Raw genomic sequence first — 19,084 nt, 5'->3', positions numbered from 1 at the left:
TTTTTACATGTGTCATTGATCAAGACCTATTTCCATATTATTTATAATTGCACTGGGATGGTCGTTTAGAGTCTACATCCCAAATCATATTCCCATCAAACCCATGTGTTCAAGCAGTTGTTTTTCTTCTGTGTTTCTACTGCCATAGTTCTTCCTCTGAATGTGGGTAGTTTTCTTTTTCATAAGTCCCTCAGAATTGTCCTGGATCATTGTATTGCTACTAGTACAGAAGTCCATTACATTCGATTTTACCACAGTGTATCAGTCTTTGTGTACAATTTTCTTCTGGTTCTGCTTCTTTCACTCTGCATCAGTTCCTGGAGGTCGTTCCAGTTCACATGGAATTCCTCTAGTTCATTATTCCTTTGAGCACAATAATATTCGTGACTTTAAGTAACTTCATCTCTCAATGCCTCAGACAATTCTCTAATAATATGTTACAAGTGAGTTGCTGATCTGCATAAGAGTTTCCACTCTAAGAGTTCTCTTTGAACTTCTTAAATCATGAACAACAACAAAAAATGTAGCTTTAAATGTAGAATGCAGTTCTTGACTTGGAAATGGGATTTGTTTTTGTCAGGCTAACATTTCAAACTTGGTAAGTGTCATTATTTGAGATCTTTCTAAATAGCTCATTTTTTAAAATTCTGAAGACAGGATTGAAAATTTCTTTAACCCTAAGTAGTTAATGCATAATTGCTCATCTATAGGATTGTGTCAAAGCTTTTTCATGTAATACCAGTATGTCTGGAAGTATTATAATGAAATAATATAGGAGAATATTCTTGGGAAACTACAAGGCCCCATCTATATCTATATCTATATCTATATCTATATCTATATCTATATCTATCTATCTATCTATCTATCTGTCTCTCTCTCTCTATATATATATGTATGTACATATATATATATATATATATAAAGGATGATGATGATGATTGCTATTTTACTATTACTTGAACTAATTGTCCATGCTAGGCTTTTGGTTCTATGTGCATGTATGGTCCCTCACTTGAGTCAGCTCAACAATGTTTCCTATTGGGAAAAGCAGAGGTAAAGTTCCGGGACATAAAGTGATCTTACTTGAGGGTTAGCTGAAAAATAAGAGTCCTGTTTCTTTGCTCTATTCTTTTTGAGGATCTGAAAGAGAAAAGCTTGGAATATTAAGTTCTTGCCAGAAGCTGTTGATTTAATGGCAAATTGTGGTCTGGGGCTTTGTCTTAAGCATTAACTTTTTCAGCTTTCATCTTTCCTTTTTCTCTATGTTTCCCAGCAGAGGCCAGGTGAGGAATCAGGATAGTTGGCTGGAGCAGAAGCAGAATTGGATGATTGAGAATTATTTAATTTCTTTATTCCTATACCAAGGTTTAAAATAGGCATCTTGTTTCTGTGGTCTTAAAGCAGAAAAAAATTAGATTTATTGATGTTGGTTGATATTATATATATGGAGACCATATACCAAGATTTTTCTTGGATGGTCTTGTTTTCAAGAAAATAAAGTACTTTGAGGTACAATACCAGCAATAGTATGGCTGGATTAAAGGGCAGGCATTCTGTTATCACTCTTTGGGCATAGTTCCAAATTGCTATCCAGAATGGTTGGATCAGTTCACAACTCCACCAGCAGTGCATTAATGTCCCAATTTTGTCACATTCCCTCCAGCATTCATTACTCTCCCCTGCTATCATTTTAGCCAATCTGCTAGGTGTGAGGTAGTATCTCAGAGTTGTTTTGATTTGCATTTCTCTAATTATTAGAGATTTAGAACACTTTCTCATATGCTTATTGATACTTTTGATTTCTTCATCTGAAAATTGCCTATTCATGTCCCTTGCCGATTTATCCTTATCCATATCCCCATTTGGGAATGGCTTGATTTTTTATACAATTGATTTAGCTCCTTGTATATTTGAGTAATTAGACCCCTGTCAGAATTTTTTGTTATAAAGATTTTTCCTCAATTTGTTGTTTCCCTTCTGATTTTGGTTGCATTGTTTTTTTATAAACACTTTTTAATTTAATATAATCAAAGTTATTTATTTTACATTTTGCAATTTTTTCTAACTCTTGTTTGGTTTTAAAATCTTTCCTTTCCCAGAGATCTGACAAGAATACTATTCTGTGTTTACCTAATTTACTCACAGTTTCTTTCTTTACATTCAAGTCATTCACCCATTCTGAATTTATCTTGGTGTAGGGTGTGAGATGTTGATCTAAACCTTATCTCTCCCATATTGTTTTCCAATTTTCCCAGCAGTTTTTGTCAAATAGTGGATTTTTGTCCCCAAAGTTGGGCTCTTTGGGTTTATCATACACTGTTTTGCTGACATCACTTATACCAAGTCTATTCCACTGATTCTCCCTTGTATTTCTTAGCCAGTACCATATTGTTTTGATGATAAACAGACTTGCACAAAAATATTTATACCTGCACTCTTTGTGGTGGCAAAAAACTGGAAAGCAAGGGTATGCCCTTCATTTGGGGAATGGCTGAACAAATTGTGGTATATGTTGGTGATGGAATACTATTGTGCTCAAAGGAATAATAAACTGGAGGAATTACATGTGAACTGGAAAGACCTCCAGGAATTGATGCAGAGTGAAAGGAGTAAAACCAGAAGAACATTGTACAGAGACTGATACACTGTGGTAAAATCGAATGTAATGAATGTCTGTATTAGCAGCAATGCAATGACCCAGGACAATTCTGAAGGACTTATGAGACAGAATGCTACCCAGATTCAGAGGAAGAACTACAGGAGTGGAAACATAGAAGAAAAACAACTGCTTGAACACTTGGGTTGATGAGGACATGATTGGGGATGTAGACCCAAAAAGACCACACCAATTTAACTATCAATAATATGTAAATAAGTCTTGACTGACCACACATGTTAAAACCAGTGCAAATGCGAGTTACCTACTGGAGGGGTGGTTTGAGGGGGTGAAGGTTAAAGTAAAAACATGAATTATGTAACCATGGAAAATTTTTCTAAAAATAAAAAATTAAAAAAAAAAGAAAATAAAGCACTTTTAAGAAGGTTTTGGAAAAACCAATAGCCTCTGTCAGACAATGAGCCCTGACTTCTTGTTCAGAAACATACTAAGCTAACTATAAAGCATACTGAAACCATGATTCCCCCCCCCAAGAATATTCATGATCCTACAACCAAGACAATGTAACACACCTAAGTCTGATAAATATCAGTCAATGTAAGTGTTCCATGAAGAAGTTTCAGAAGAGTTTCATAAAAGATTAATGTTTTAGAAGAGAGAATAAAGTCTATTCCAGGGTCTTGGATGCCTTTGATAGAAGGAATATGACAAATATTGTCATGCTAGATCTGGCATATATAAAATAATTTTCTATCAAAGAGGAATCAGTTGCCAATAATAATAACACATTTGTCTGAATAAACCTTAAAGGTAAGGTTTATACAAAGTAAACCTCAGAGAGGACACCATTCTTGCTCTTTGAACCATCAAGAGAATCAATCCAGCAGATAGAGGATGAGGGCCAAAGTAGTGCAGCAATTCTGTACATTAAATTCTGTGCATTACTGTAAATTAGTCTGAGTGCCAAAGAAGCACTGGTCACAGTGGGTAGAACATTCCCTTAAAATTTAACATTAATAAGCATCCTGCCAATTTTAGACTTTGCCAGTATGGAATTGATCACTGAAAATCTACAAGGTGCTGTGCTTACTTGTGTTGTTGGTAAGTTGTTTCAGTTGTATACAACTCTTTATGTCCTCATTTGGGATTTTCTCAGCAAAGATACTGAAGTGGTTTGCCATTTCCTTCTCCAGCTCATTTTAAAATGAGGAAACTGAGGCAATGGGAGTTAAGTGATTTGCCCAGAGTCACACAACTGATAAATATCCAAGGCTAGACTTAACCTCAGGAAGATGAGTCTTCTTGTCTCTAGGCAGGGCACTCTATCTACTGCATTGCTTAGCTGCCCTTATGCTAACCTCTTGACAAATTAAATCTCCTTTACTGAGGTTTTAGAAACTACTGCCATCTGATTTTGCCACAAGTTTCAATCTGTCACACTCTTTCTCCACCCTGCTTATTTGTTTTTTGTTTATGTTGTATTGGTCCTGTAGTACTTTTGCTTGCTGTCAATTAGGACTTCGAGAAAGTTGTACTCACGCCCAGGATCTGCTCTTTTATTGTATAATATTGAATCCCTCATGAGCATATGTAACACATTAATCCAAATATGATTATTTAAAGGAGGGAGGGCAATTGATTTGTAGCAAAGGAAGGGCAATACTGCTGCCAGTAGTAGTAATGAAGGCATCAACTCCTCTTCCCTTCTGAAGCTGCCATTAGGCAGCAGATAAAAGCAGGGATACCTAGACCCTCTGGACTCATACTCTTAAAGTGGTCCTTGTATGCTCTTTGCAGAACTGATTGACTTGTCAAGTATAAGAGCAAGGAAACCACTATCATCTATCTCCATGCTTGTGTAAGTAATTCCTAAACTTTCAAACTCTATCTACCTATTTACCTACTTACCTACCCTCTTCCCCATCTATCTATGCACATATATATGTGAATTATAGCTAACCTTTAAGTAATATCATTTTATACCCCCTTTACATATAATATATACATATATGGCATATATTAGTTAATTTAGTTTTCTTTTCATCAGTATCGCATGCATATTTGTTGCTGTATACATTTAGGTTTCCTTTGACTGTTTTTTTAAGTACAGAACCTTTTGGTTTTGGCTGCCATCTGAGAATTTTACTAATTTACTCCTTAGAAAAGAAAGAAAAGAGAGAACATTAACATTTTTTATTAACTAATGTAGTTTTTAAAAAAATGTGGAAAAACAAAACTTTAAGTTGTCTTTCCTTAGATGAATCTTGCCTGAATAAAACTATGAAAGAAAATTACAAATAAAATGAATGGTATGTAGTCTAATTTGTAAAGGAATGAATATTGAAATAATTCATACTGTGGACATATTTTAAGGTCTCATGTAGTTTTAATTGTTCTGCTTGTTCTGTGGTTATGGCTAAGACGATTGTATATGATTCCCTTGAAAATATATGAAGTATTGTGAATGCTTTGGTTTAGATGTGTCAGATTAACAGTAAAACAGCAAATTTATCTATCTATCTATCTATCTATCTATCTATCTATCTATCTATCTATCTATCTATCTATCTAATATTTTACTTCTGGGACCCACTAATTTTCTCAACAGGAAACTGCTAAGTTGGCTTTTAGAAATGATGTTTGAAAGTTACCTGGAAGCTATCATTGGCATATGTCATAAGGGGCATGTTAGGAGACTGCAATAGCCTAGTCTACATGGAGCATTTCTTCAAGACCAGTTGCTGACATTGATCTGTATTAATACTAGTTACTTTAGGAAGCATCTAGAAGGTCCTTTTTCTTCTCCATTGTTATATCTCAAATGAAATGCCTCAACTTTATGGGTTAGTTTCTGTATAGGTATTCTGTCCCAGGGGTTCACATCACCTTCAATCTGACAGTTTGACTTGTGGGTCTCTGGGGAATGAAGCAAGACTCATTGGTGGTTAATAAGTGTTAATTAATAATGAAACCCATCTGCTCAGTCAACTCTTGCCTGACAGAGATGGGTGGCAAGATTGCCACAGAATTCCAAATTACTCTTAATTTAATTTTTTGGTTGCTTTGACCATTGGAAATACCCTCAAAGGTCAGGGAATATTATATAATTTTTTTACCCCAAGAGAATCTATTATAGTTATGAAACTGTCCAAATTATAGGATACATGAATATATTGGGAAGAAATGGTTCAATAGAGTATGTCATGGTTCATATAACAACTTGTATTCAAACTCTGCCTTTGAATTAATCTGTAGCAATGGTGACTCATTTATTGGGTGCTGAATACAATCTAGAGATATAGGTTAAAAGTGAATGTCACCTAAAGCTAGTCATTAGATTTAAATAGAAATCAGCCTTGCCCCATTTATCATGTTTAGTGCTTAATGGTATTTTAATTGATAGTTTTAAATCTGCAAAAAAAATGACAGGAGGATTCTAGTTCTTTCACAGAGGTCCTTCTAGAATTCAAGTGGTACTTTAAAGCTTCTAGGATTATAGTTTATTAAAAATTTTACTAAAAAAAGTAAGGTAGTATGAACTATTAGAACCTCAATCTCCTTACCTTTTTAATAGCCTATGTATTTTTTCTCTAGTTCCAAATACTTTTTGCTATCACAGCAATGACATATGTGAAAGCAAATGTATTAGTAACCTTTTAATACTAATCTGATTTATTTTCAAATTGGATAATACATCTTTCTTACGTTAAAGTTGTGTGTCTTTACTCTGTTTGGTTCAGTGTTATTACATCATTAATCTGTGAGAAAGAGAATTGATAAAAGCAGCAAGAATGTCAGAGCAAGCACACGCCAAGTATGAGTATAATCCTTTTGGCTTTTCTTAAAGTGATTTTATACTAAGTGGTGTGAAGTAGCTCCAACTTTCAGCAATCTCATCAATTCTCCGTCATTTTTACTGTTTGTTAATGAAATATTTTCATCCTCTTGATGAAAAAACATTAAGAACTCTCATATGGCACTTTATGATGTTCCACTTGTCATGCCCATACACTTGCAATATTCTCCAAAGTGGAATTAATTTGTAAATTTTGAGCAGAAAGTCTTGAAACACAATCGTTCTGCCTTTATCTGAACAAAGTCCTGCTTGACAATTCAATGACATACTTTATTCTGAATGGAGAGATTGTAAAGGGAAAAGACTTGTGAACAAAAGAAAGAAATTACACAAACAGGAGTCAGATATCACAGGTGGGAAATACGAATAGCTAATAGAGTGTGTGGCAAAAGACTCTATGTTTGAAAGGCAGCTCAAAAACAAGATGGGATTTCATCCATTTTCAAAACATGGCTTTTGTGGTTCCCTTTAAAGAAAATGTCTAAACCCAGTTCATTTCCTTTTATTGAATGATAATAAATATTCCACCAAATGGCAGGTGTACACACTTCCAGTTAAATGAAGATAGCAAAAGTTCTATGTCTTATACACCAAGATATAGATCAATTTAAAATATTTTTTCTTTGAAAATATTGAGGATAGTTTTCAAAATTCTCTCTGCTACATTTTAGGTGGATATTTTATTTTATTTTTTTAACAGCACATTTATTTGTTTGTTTGTTACATTAAAGATCCTGAGTATATCCTCCTTCCCATCTCTACACTAGAAAAGACATCATTTGACAAAAAAAATGTATATAAAAAACTTTGCCTTGCTTGTTTCTGTTTATCAGTTCTTTCTATGGAGGTGAACATAAACAAGTTTTTGTTCAAACAATATTTTTGTTGCTGTATATAATGTTCTCTTGGTTCTGTTATTACATTTGAGGGCTTTTTTGTTACTCCAAATATTTTGTGTAATCATTTTTAAACAGTTATCTAAATAAAATTGTCCAATTATGTAATCTTTGATTAAAAGGGAAATTTAAATAATGTATGAGCATAAGTAATTTAATAAAATCACCACTATACCACCACCAATAATAATAATAACAATAGTGATAATTTAGCACCTTTATAGCTCATTAAGATTTGTAAATAGCTCTTCTCATGATAACTATCTCAAGTAAATATTATCACAATTTTACAATTGGTTTATTTTATAAAATAAGTTTTCATTTTTTTCAGATTACAAATTGGTATAATTTCCAATAGTTTTTTTCTGATGTTTTTCAATCCATCTTCTCATCTTTTTTCCCTCCCCCCCCAGGATGGTAGGTAATATGACTTAAGTTGTGCATTTGTACAATGCAGTACATATTTCCATGCTCTTCATGTTGTGAAAGAAGACGTATATTGCTTATATGAAAGAAAAATTCATAGAGGAAATACAGTGAAGAATGACATGCTTCAATCTTCTTTTTCCTTCTGTAGCAGTAGATAGCCTTTTTCATCATGTGTTACTTGGTGCTATCCTGGATCCTTGCATTGTTGATAATAGTTGTCATTCACAGTTGATGATTGTACTTTATTGCTCTTACTATGTACAAAATTCTCCTGGTTCTGTTCAATTCACTTTGCATCACTTCTTATAAGTCTTCGCAGGTATTGTGATCAAATTATTTTTCATTTTTTATGGTGAAATAGAAGTCTATTACAATTATATACCACAACCTGTTCAGCCATTCCCCAATTGTGGACATCACTTCAGTTTCCAGCTCTTTGCCACCACAAAAAAGAGCTGCTATAAATAATTTTGTACAGATAGGTCCTTTTGCCCTATTTTTGATTTCTTTGGGACACAATAATGGTATGGGACCAAGGAATGTGTATGGTTTTATGGCCTTGGGACATGGTTCCAAAGAGTTTATTTTTGGAGATACTGAAGTATGCAGGAAGATAGGTAACATGGTTTATTCATTTATTTATTTGTTTTTAAAAAACCCTTATCTTCCATCTTGGAGTCAATACTGTGTATTGGCTCCAAGGCAGAAGAGTGGTAAGGGCTAGGCAATGGGGGTTAAGTGACTTGCCCAGGGTCATACAGCTAGGAAGTGTCTGAGGCCAGAATTGAACCTAGGACCTCCCAGTCTCTAGGCCTGACTCTCAATCTACTGAGCTACTCAGCTGACCCCGGTAATATGATTTAGTAGAGAAATCTGGCCTTGAAGCCATTGAGACTTGGGGTTCAAATCCTGCCTCTGAGACATAGTGTCTCTGTGACACCAAATAGGTTACTTACCCTCTCAGTGTTTTAGGCACTTCTTTAAGACTTTACCCTTCAAAGAAGGTGCTGACCTACACAAATGGAGAGATTTTCCTCACTTGGGAGTATTCTATACCAGTGAAGTTGCAGGTACAGCTTCTCTCCCTTATCTTGCTCTATGCTGAGTAAAAGTTATTCAGTTTCTTTATTATCTCTTTACAGTGACCTAGAATCATAGATTTAGAGTTGGAAGGGCATTAGAGACCACTGAGTTCAATCTCATCATTATACAGATGAAGAAACTGATAATCAGAGTAAGTTCCTTAAGAGTTGGGATTGTTTCGCTTATTGTGTTTTATTCCCAGAGACTAACATAATGATTTTTACATAATGAGGGCTCAACAAATACTCGATTCATTATCTGAGTCACAGTATAGGACAGAATTAGAGCCTAGGTCTTATGATGTCAAAACCAGTGCTTTTTCCCAATGTACCATGAGGCTTGAGAAGGGTGGGTCATTTGGAAAGAAGGAAAGGAAGTGGGAATTCTGCTGCTGGACACAGGACTATTGGCTCATCAGAATCATTCAAAAACAAGTGTCAACATCCTGGAAAGCTTCAGGAAGCAGCTGTAATGGAAGCAGGTATTATGGGATTACTTTAACAGAAGTAGAAGATGGAGTCAAAATTCATATAAAAAGAAATCATAACACAGGAGGTAATGGCAATTGCAATCTACTTTGCAAAGGGAGTGGAGGGAAAAGCACAGAACACACTTCATTGCTTAGTTTTGTCTCATATAGTTACTCTCCTACCAAAGGAAAGGTGTAATTAAAAGAACTAATGTACAAGGGCAGCTTTAAGGACACTTGATTTCTTCAAGGCCCAAAGCTGGTGAATAGAAGACCTGGAACTACTCCTAAAGGTAAGATAGTAATAGTTAACATTTGTAAAGCACTTTAGATGTATTATCTTATTTGATCCTTGTCAATAGTACTAAGAGGTAGGTAAGATTATTATTCCCATTTTACAGGGGAGGATACTCAGTCTGAGAGAAGTTAAGTAAAATTCCCCAGAGTCACATAGGCAATAAATGTGTAAGGGAGGATTCAAACTCAGATCTTCCTAACTCCAAGACCATTACCCTATCTTTTATGCTACCTATCTACTTATAGGTAAAGACATATATCTAGATATCCTCCAAAACATCTTTCTTGATGTTTTTGCAGTTGTTAGTAACACCATTCTAAAACACTATATATTTATTTTGTGTATGTATTTTATTTACTTATCTATGAACATACATTTTCCCCAATAGAATGTAAACTCCTTTAAGGCAGGGATGGTCTCACTTTAATTTTTATATAATCACATATATGCTCTTAAATAATGTATGTACTTATGTATTTCTATACTCACTGTCTAGCACATAATAAGCACTTAACAAACGCATTGTAGCTAATTAAATGAATAGTTAACTACAGTTCCAAAAGATATACAAGAGTTTAACAATGACAAAATAGTGTGATTAATACAAATATTTTCTATTTCTTTCAGTTTGGAACTCATCAAGCAAATTCTCCATTCTAAAAATTTTTCCAAAGTTCATCTGGAAGAACAAAAGATCAAGAATATCAAGGGAAATAATGAAAAAAAAGTGAAGGATGGAGGCCTAACTTTACCAGATCTCAAACTATACTATCTATACCAGTGATGGGCAAACTACCATTGGTGGGCCAGATGCGGCTCCCTGAAATGTTCTATCTGTCAGCGGGACGTTATTCCTAATCTGACAAATACAATGAGTAGGATAAAGAGTTGGCTTAGAAACAGACCGACAGATGAGCATTTCCTTTCTTTTGGCCCCTCTTTAAAAAGTTTGCCCATCACTGATCTATACTATAAAGCAGTGAATATAAAATGATATGGAACTGGCTTAGGGATAGAAGGGTGGATCAATGGAATAGACTTGGGGTAAATGACAGTAGCAAGATAGTGTTAGATAAACCCAAAGATACTGGCTTTTGGGACAAGAACCCACTATGTGACAAAAACTGCTGGGAGATTTGGAAAATAGTACAGGAGAAACTAGGCTTAGATCAAATTCTTACACCCTCTACCAAGATTAACTCAAAGTAGGTAAATGACAAATATAAAGAGAGAAATCATAAACAAATTAGGTGAATATAGAATAGTATACATGTCAGATCTATGGGAAAGGAAGGAATTTAAGATCAAGTAGGAGATAGAGAACATTGCAAAATGTAAAATGAATAATTTTGATTATATTAAAAAGTTTTTGTACAAACAAAACCAATGCAGCAAAAATAGAAGGGAAGCAACAAATTGGGAAAATTTTTTATAACAAAAACCTCTGACAAAGGTCTTATTTCTCATATTTATAAGGAGCTAAGTCAATTGTACAAAAAATCAAACCATTCCCCAACTGATAAATGATCAAGTAACATGAATAGGCAGTTTTCAGATAAAGAAATCAAAACTATCAATAAGCACATGAAAAAGTGTTCTAAATCTCTCATAATTAGAGAAATGCAAATCAAAACAATGCTGAGGTACCATCTCACACCTAGCAGATTGGCCAATATAACAGTAAAGGAAAATAATAAATGTTGGATGGGATGTGGCAAAATCAGGACAGTAATGCATTGCTGGTGGAGTTGTGAATTAATCCAGCCATTCTGGAGGACATTTTGGAATTATGCACAAAGGAATTTAAAAGACTGGCTGCCCTTTGATCCAATCATACCACTGCTGGGTTTGTACCCAAAAGAGATAATAAGGAAAAAATACTTGAACAAAAATATTCATAGCCATGCTTTTTGGGTCACAAAAAAATTGGAAGATGAGCCCTTGTTTGAGGAATGGCTGAACAAATTGTGGTATATGATGGTGATGGAATACTATTGTTCTATAAGGATTGATGATCTGTCAATTTTCCATATAAACTGGGAGAACCTCAATGAACTGAAGCAGAGTGAAATGAGCAAATCCAATGTAATAGACTTTGCTACTAGTAGCGACACAACAAGCCAGGACACTCCTGAAGGACTTAAGTGAAAGAATGCTATCCACATTGAAAGAACTAAGGGAATAGAAATGCAAGCCAAAAATGATTAATATGGAAATAGGTATCAAGTGACAACATTTGTACAGCCCATTTGAATTGCTTCTTGGCTCTGGGAGGGGAGGAGGGCAAGAAAATGAATTATGTAACTATGGAAAAATATTGTAAAATACAACAAATAAATAAAATGAGAAAAAGTAATTCTTCTTTCTATCAATGACATTGACTTGTACATTTTTAGTATGGATTCTTATAGGATTTTGTTAATGATGTATGTGAAATAGGACTACTTGGTAATTCAAAGACAGTGTAGTTTAAAATATAAGATTGTTTCAACAAAAGGGCTTTCCTAACCCTCCTCCCCTCACTGCTTGTGCCTTTACTCTGAGATGAGCTCCAATTTACCTAATAAATATCTTGCATGTATGTAGTTATTTGTTTGTTTTCCTCTACTAGAATGTGAGCTACTTGAGGATAAAGACCATGGTTATGCCTTTCTTTGTAACTTGAGTCCCCAAGCCCAATGAGCATATTGTGAGCATTTAATAAATGCATATGGGGCAACTAGGCAACTCAGTGAATAGAGCATCAGGCATGGAATTTGGAGGACCTAAATTCAAATCTGGCCTCAGATACTTTCTACCTGTGTGGTCCTGGGCAAGTCACTTAATCCAGATTGTTTAGCCTTATCACTCTTCTATTTCAGAATTCTAAGACTGAAGGCAAGGGTTAAAAAAATAAATAGTTATAGACTTATGAATTGATTTATGATTGGAAAACGGAAATCCTAGCGACATATATATATATATATATATATAGTGGGGTGATAAAATAGAATCCCAAATCTATTATTATTATTATTATTACTTATGACATTTTCGATAAATGACTTAATTTTTCTGAATCTCAAGTTTTCTCATTTGTGAAATGAAAACATTAGACTGGGGAGATAGCACAGTATAGTGGAAAGAACTTAAGATTTGGAAGCAGATCTGGTTCAAATGCTAGTTCTGCCACATACTATGTGATTGAGAACAAGTCTCTCCCAGTCTCAGTTCCCTTAGCTATACATAGAATGCTAGTCTTGGAGCCAGGAAGTCTTTAGTTCATATTTGGCTTTAGATACTTACTATCTGTATGACTTGGGGCAACCTGCTTCAGTTTCTTCAAATGTAAGATAGGGAAAATAATGACACCTATTTCCCAGGGATGTTATGAGGTTCAATTGAGATAAATATTTATTAAAAGTACATAGTGAAATGTCTGCCTTACAGTAGGTGCTACATAAATTTTTAATCCCTTTCTTCCCTTTCTCTCCCTCAAAGATCTCTTCCAGATCTACATTTTATGAGTCAATAATCCAATGATCTCAAAGATCTTTGATATATTTAAGTCCTATAACCCAATAAAACATAAGACTTGTTATAGGCAAATATAAAGAGAGGTAGAAACATATATATATATATATATGTGTATATATATATATATATATATAGTAATGCACAGGCAACAGGAGACAAGATCTTTTGCTGGTAGACATGGACATTCTCTGTGGAATACAGCATGAGCTGGAGGAGTTGGTTGTTGGGAACTGTCAAGTGGAGAGGCAAGTAGGTTGGCTGTTAGGATCCTGTTAGCTGTTTGTATCCTAAACCTTGGAGATGTTGGGTTAACTGAAAGGACTGAAAGATACAGCTGAAATAAAGTTGCCTGTAACTATAGATGTAAGAAAATGGACATGATCTATGTAGGGTAAGGAACAAAAGGGTAATTAGAAAGCAATTGCCCTGAGATTCTAAAAGAAAAGAAGAGCAGATTGACTGGTACTTACAGGACCTTCTAGTATTGAATTGTGTCAATCTAGTTCTATTTAATTCTAAAATGGAAGCTATCAAAGTGTGGATCTAAGGGTCTCTATACGACCCCCCAATTCCCCCGCAATCCTTTCAGGGGTCCTCAAAATCAAAATTATATTAATAATAATACTAGCATTATTTTCCTAATGAAATACAGTCCCCCTTTCTAACTATAAATCTTTGTGAGGCTGTATTTTTTCATTTACTTCAAACAAAACAACATATTGTAAAAGATTGACTGTAGAAACAGATATGAGAATCTACTAGTCTATTTTAAAGAGATTTGCAAGAAGGTCAAATAATACAACTCCTGATTAATTTTTTTAGAAAATATAATTATTTCCCATAAAATAAACTATTGGGGTGAGGCCATGATGGCAGAGTAAAGGCAGGAACTCATAAGAGCTCTCTCAAATTCCCCTCCAAATTATGTTAAAATAACACCTCAAAATGAATTTTGTAGTGGCAGAAATAATAAAAGGAAGAGATGAAACAATAATCCAACCCAAGAAAACTTAGAAGGTTGATAGGAAGGATCTGTCTCACTGGAGTGAGAGCAGAGTACCTTCCAATAAAAGTTATGTCTGAGAAAGCTAGCAGCAGGCTTTGGGAGCAACTGAAATGGTAACAATGACTTTTGGAGCTCTCAGCCTATGGATAGTAAGGTGAACAAGAGGTAAGAACAGGAAACTTTTTGCTGGCACTTGGTGTAGAACTCTGTGGTATTGCTTATCCAAGGTTCTGTATCACAGTCCCAGGGTGAGAAGGAGCAAGCAGGGGTGGAGATAACAGACAGCTCCAGGGAGGAAAAAAGGTACTTATGGTCACTCAAAGACTAGAGTACAGGGCTGTGAAAAGGAAATTTCTCCCTCCCTCTTTTCACTACATGTACCTGGCTCAAGTTTCTAAACTCAGGCCAGAAGCAAGGTCTGTGCCAGGGAAATCATTGGATAAATTTAGACAGGAGGGTAGAACAGCCAGAAAAATGAAGCAATGGAGTCAAGAATATCAGGAGACCAGGAGGGCAGGATGATCTTCCCTGGACTGTCCCCCTGGGCAGCAAAGACAAAATGGAAAGCCATGTTCTTTCAAACAAAGTTCCTGAGATGTTGTATGTTAGTGAGTGGAGATTAGGCTGGATAAATTGAGGCAGGAGGGGAGCTCAAACTGTGGAATTCCATGTTTCCTGGTGACTGCTCTCCTCAGTGTGGGTGGTGGTGGCCACCAACTAGAAAGCTAAGTACCTCTGTACCTCTCTCCTATTTTCTATCTTCTTCTTCCTCCTTTTAATTTAATAAAATTATTAATCTACAGCCAGGCTATTAACTTTAATTCTTACAGAGCAGAATCATACTACTCTGGGAGAACTGAAAACTTAAAGACCCTTAGAACTAACTCTGAAGATAGCAGTAAGAAAAACCTATAGCTTGGGACAGTACCTCTACCATTCTGGAGAAGAGCCCAACTTTAACATAAAGTTAAAAGTCAAGAAATAGGCCAGAAAAATGTGAAACAACAACAAAAGAACCTGATCTTAACAAGTTTATATATTGGTGACAGAGATGATAAAATACAAGCTCATAAGAAGGCAACTGTCAAAATGGCTACATGCAAACTCAAATAAAAAAAAATGAATGTTAAAAATAGTTTTTACATTTAATTGGAAAAATACTAAAAACATAATATTTATGTTAGCATATAACAGGTTTATTATTTTTATTTTAAATGAATGAATCAATTGATATTTAAATATTTTTCAGTTTTAATTTCTATTATGGCAAATATCAATGGATATAATGCAAATAAATAACAACTCTTTGGGTCCTCCATAACTTTCAAGCTTAACTGGAGTTCTGAGACAAAAAAGTTTCAGAATCAAGGCCCAAAGGTCTGCCTATAAATGACCAATTTTCTTTTGGTTTAAATTATAATAAACTAGAAACCAAAGAAAATTCTCCTATAGGAATGGAGGCTAACTAAGTAGTTCCTGTTATGATTTCTGATTTCTTAATTCTTTAAAGAATTAAATATGGTAGAACCTATTAATATAGTGCTGGTTTAGGGGAATATGACTACTACATATAGGTATGGTGCTAAGCACTTTACAAATATCTTACTTACTAGGTAAGTGCTAGTATTATCCACAATTTACAACTGAGGTAACTGAGGTAGATGGAAGTTGAATGATTTGTCCAGGGTTACATAACTAATATGTGTCTGAGGTTGGATTTGAACTCAAATCTTCTAGAGTTGGAAGACTGAGTGTTTTATATGAGGAATGGTAAGCAATCCAATGTCACTGGATCAAAGAGTAAATGGGAGTGAATCTAGCATTGTAATCTGAGCCTTTGGAAGAGACATTTATACCAGTGAGATCATTTGAATATTTGAAAATAGAGAACATTATCATCATATGTAGGTAGGTTTTATGTGACATGACATATACATTTATATATTAATTTATGTAATCATAGATATTACTCAGTGTCTCTTCCATCTATTTTTTCCTTTCTCATATTATCCCTGTTTTGTGGCAAATGAATGTGATCATCTGGAACCTTACACTTTTGGATGTTTCAAGTTATTGTTGAGCATGGTTGATAAATTAGTAGCATAATAGTTGTGTTGGGGAATAGACAGTAGTTATTTAATTAATAATTATTTATGTACCAGGTACTACAGTAGGTGTTAGAGTTATAAAGACAAAAATATCTTACAATCTTTTGGAGGAGAAGGCAGGTACATATATAAGTAAAAGCCAAACATATACAAAATAGGTCATTAGGATGGGGAGGGGAAGGAAGTAGTATTAGATTAAAAAATATGATGACTTGATAAGCTAAACAAGATCAGAAATTCACATGCTCCTCTAAAGGTGCCATTAGCATTACCAAACAAACCAGGTGGGACTTTTTCTGTAACTTACCAGAGGCAACATTCTTTGTGACTGTGTTTGCCATTTAAGGCTGCCTGTTATCTTCATTTTTACCTAATTTAACCTGCATAAAAATTATTTGTCTATCTGTTTTGGAAGGGAATAATGTACAGCATGATTTGCTTTGGGCTCTGCTATATAGGGTGCTATCCTTTTTGCAAAAACCTGTTTATTATGCTCCCTCACTTCAGGCTTTCTTTTCTCTGCCCAACTTATAAATTACTAAGAGGTTATTCTTCCTAAGACACTGAATTAAAAATGTATAAAACATTCAATGCTTCCTCATTTACTATAGTTCTTAGTTTGCTGTTTAATGCCCTTTACAATCTGATCTGGCTTCCATCTGCATTTCCATCTGCATTTCTAACTACTTCTAACTACTTCCCTCAGAGAATTATTTACTCCTGCAAAATCAATTTACTTACTATCCATTTTTACCTCCCTGCCTTTGACTCTTTTTCCTTATTGAAATATAAAAATATTTTTTCCTTCTTGAAATATAAATACATATACATGTATGCATATTAAAACTATATCTGATTATAATAGCTGAAGGACTTTACTGGGTCTACACACTCCATTGGTGCTTCTGACATTGTTCCCTTTTCTGCCTCTGGGATTTGCTACAACACTACTCTTCTGGGGCCCTATACTAACCCTCTATGGCACTTTGCTCTCATGCTAGGGTTTAAGGATGCTAGTATTGAACCTTTTCCCTTCCTCTTCACTTTCCATTGCCTCGAGATTAGGCCCTTTGTGCTGGGGCTCAAGAACTGCTACTATCACTATCATTGTCCTCTACTAAGCTTGGTGATGACAAGAGTACTACCATATGGAATGCCCTTCTCAGGATTGCTGTTTCCTCACCAATGCTCAAGGAAAGAGAAACAAAGTGGATGGGGATAGAGATGGGAGAGCAACAGACATTTATTAAGTGTTTGCTGTGTGCCAGTAAAACATTTTTTCATTTGATCCTCACAATAACCTTGGGAAGTATGTCCTATTATTATTCCACATTTTACAGTTGTCGAAACTGAGAAACACAGAAGTTAAGTGACTTGCTCATGATTACACAGCTGGTAAATGTCAAAGACTGGATTTAAATCCAGGACTTCCTGTCTCAAGGTCCAATGCTCTATTCACCACACCACCTAGGTCAATAAATGGCCATGTATGAGCAGTTATCAATTTTGTTGCAGTTAGGAGAGCAGTCATATCTCATTTTACTATTCCTTATTCAGAGAGACAGAGAGAGAGAGAGAGAGAGAGACAGACAGACAGACAGACAGACAGACAGACAGACACAACAGACGCAATAAGAGACAAAGAGAAAGAGTAACAGAAGAAAAGAGACAGAGACATACACACACAGAGAGACAGACAGTTATGAAAGGAGAGCAAAAACTATCTTTCCTTTGAAAGTAACTTAACTCCTCTACCACATTCTTAACAAATCAAGTGGATTGAATTTTTCCATATCTCCCTTTCTAGAAAAATCTCTGGGTTCCCAGGGAGGCTGAAGCAATGTCCTTTCAAATACCTTTACCCAATTCCTCACACTAAAGATTCTCAACAAAATCCGTGTGGTAGTTAATTATCAGTAATTTCCTAAATATCACATGAGAATCACGCACAGTTTTTAGTCAATCCCCAAGTTAAAGTTTTTTTCTTCATCTTTTTTAAAACACTTACCTTGTATCTTAGAATAAATACTGTATATTGGTTCCAAATCAGAAGAGCACTGAGGGTTAGGCAATGGAGATTAAGTGACTTGTCTGAAGTCACACATCTGAGAAGTGTCTGATGCCAGATTTGAACCCAGGATCTCCTGTCCCTGGGCCTGACCCTCAATCCATTGAGCCACTAACTGCACCCCTCCCCTCACCCTGCAACATATGTGTGTATAACTTCTTAAAACATTTATTTATTTATTAAATGATATTTTTCCATGTTTACACAATTCATTTTATCTCCCTCCCCTCATCTTTCCACCTTCTCAGATCCAACAAGCAATTCTACTGAGTTGTACAAATGTTGTCACTTGATACCTATTTCCATATTATTAATTTTTACTATAGAGCTATTTTTTTAAAGCCTAAACCCTAAATCACATACCCATATATACACGTGATAAGTGATGTCATGTTTTGTTTTTGCATTTCTATTCCCTTAGTTCTTTCTCTCAATGTGTATAGCATTCTTTTACATAAGTCCTTCAGGAGTGTCCTGACTTGCTGCATTGCTACTAGTAGCAAAGTCCATTACATTCGATTATTCCACAATGTTTTACTTTCTGTGTACAATGTTCATCTGGTTCTGCCCATTTCACTCTGCATCAGTTCACTGAGGTTCTCCCAGTTCATATGGAAAGCCTCCAGATCATCAATCCTTATAGCACAATAGTATTTCATAACTATCATATACTGCAATTTGTTCAGCCATTCTTCAATCAAGGGATACTCTCTCATTTTCCAATTTTTTTTGCCA

The sequence above is a fragment of the Gracilinanus agilis genome, chromosome 1 (genome assembly GCF_016433145.1).
Source record: "Gracilinanus agilis isolate LMUSP501 chromosome 1, AgileGrace, whole genome shotgun sequence".
NCBI classification, from domain to species: domain Eukaryota; kingdom Metazoa; phylum Chordata; class Mammalia; order Didelphimorphia; family Didelphidae; genus Gracilinanus; species Gracilinanus agilis.
Note: the sequence above shows the minus strand (reverse complement) of the source record.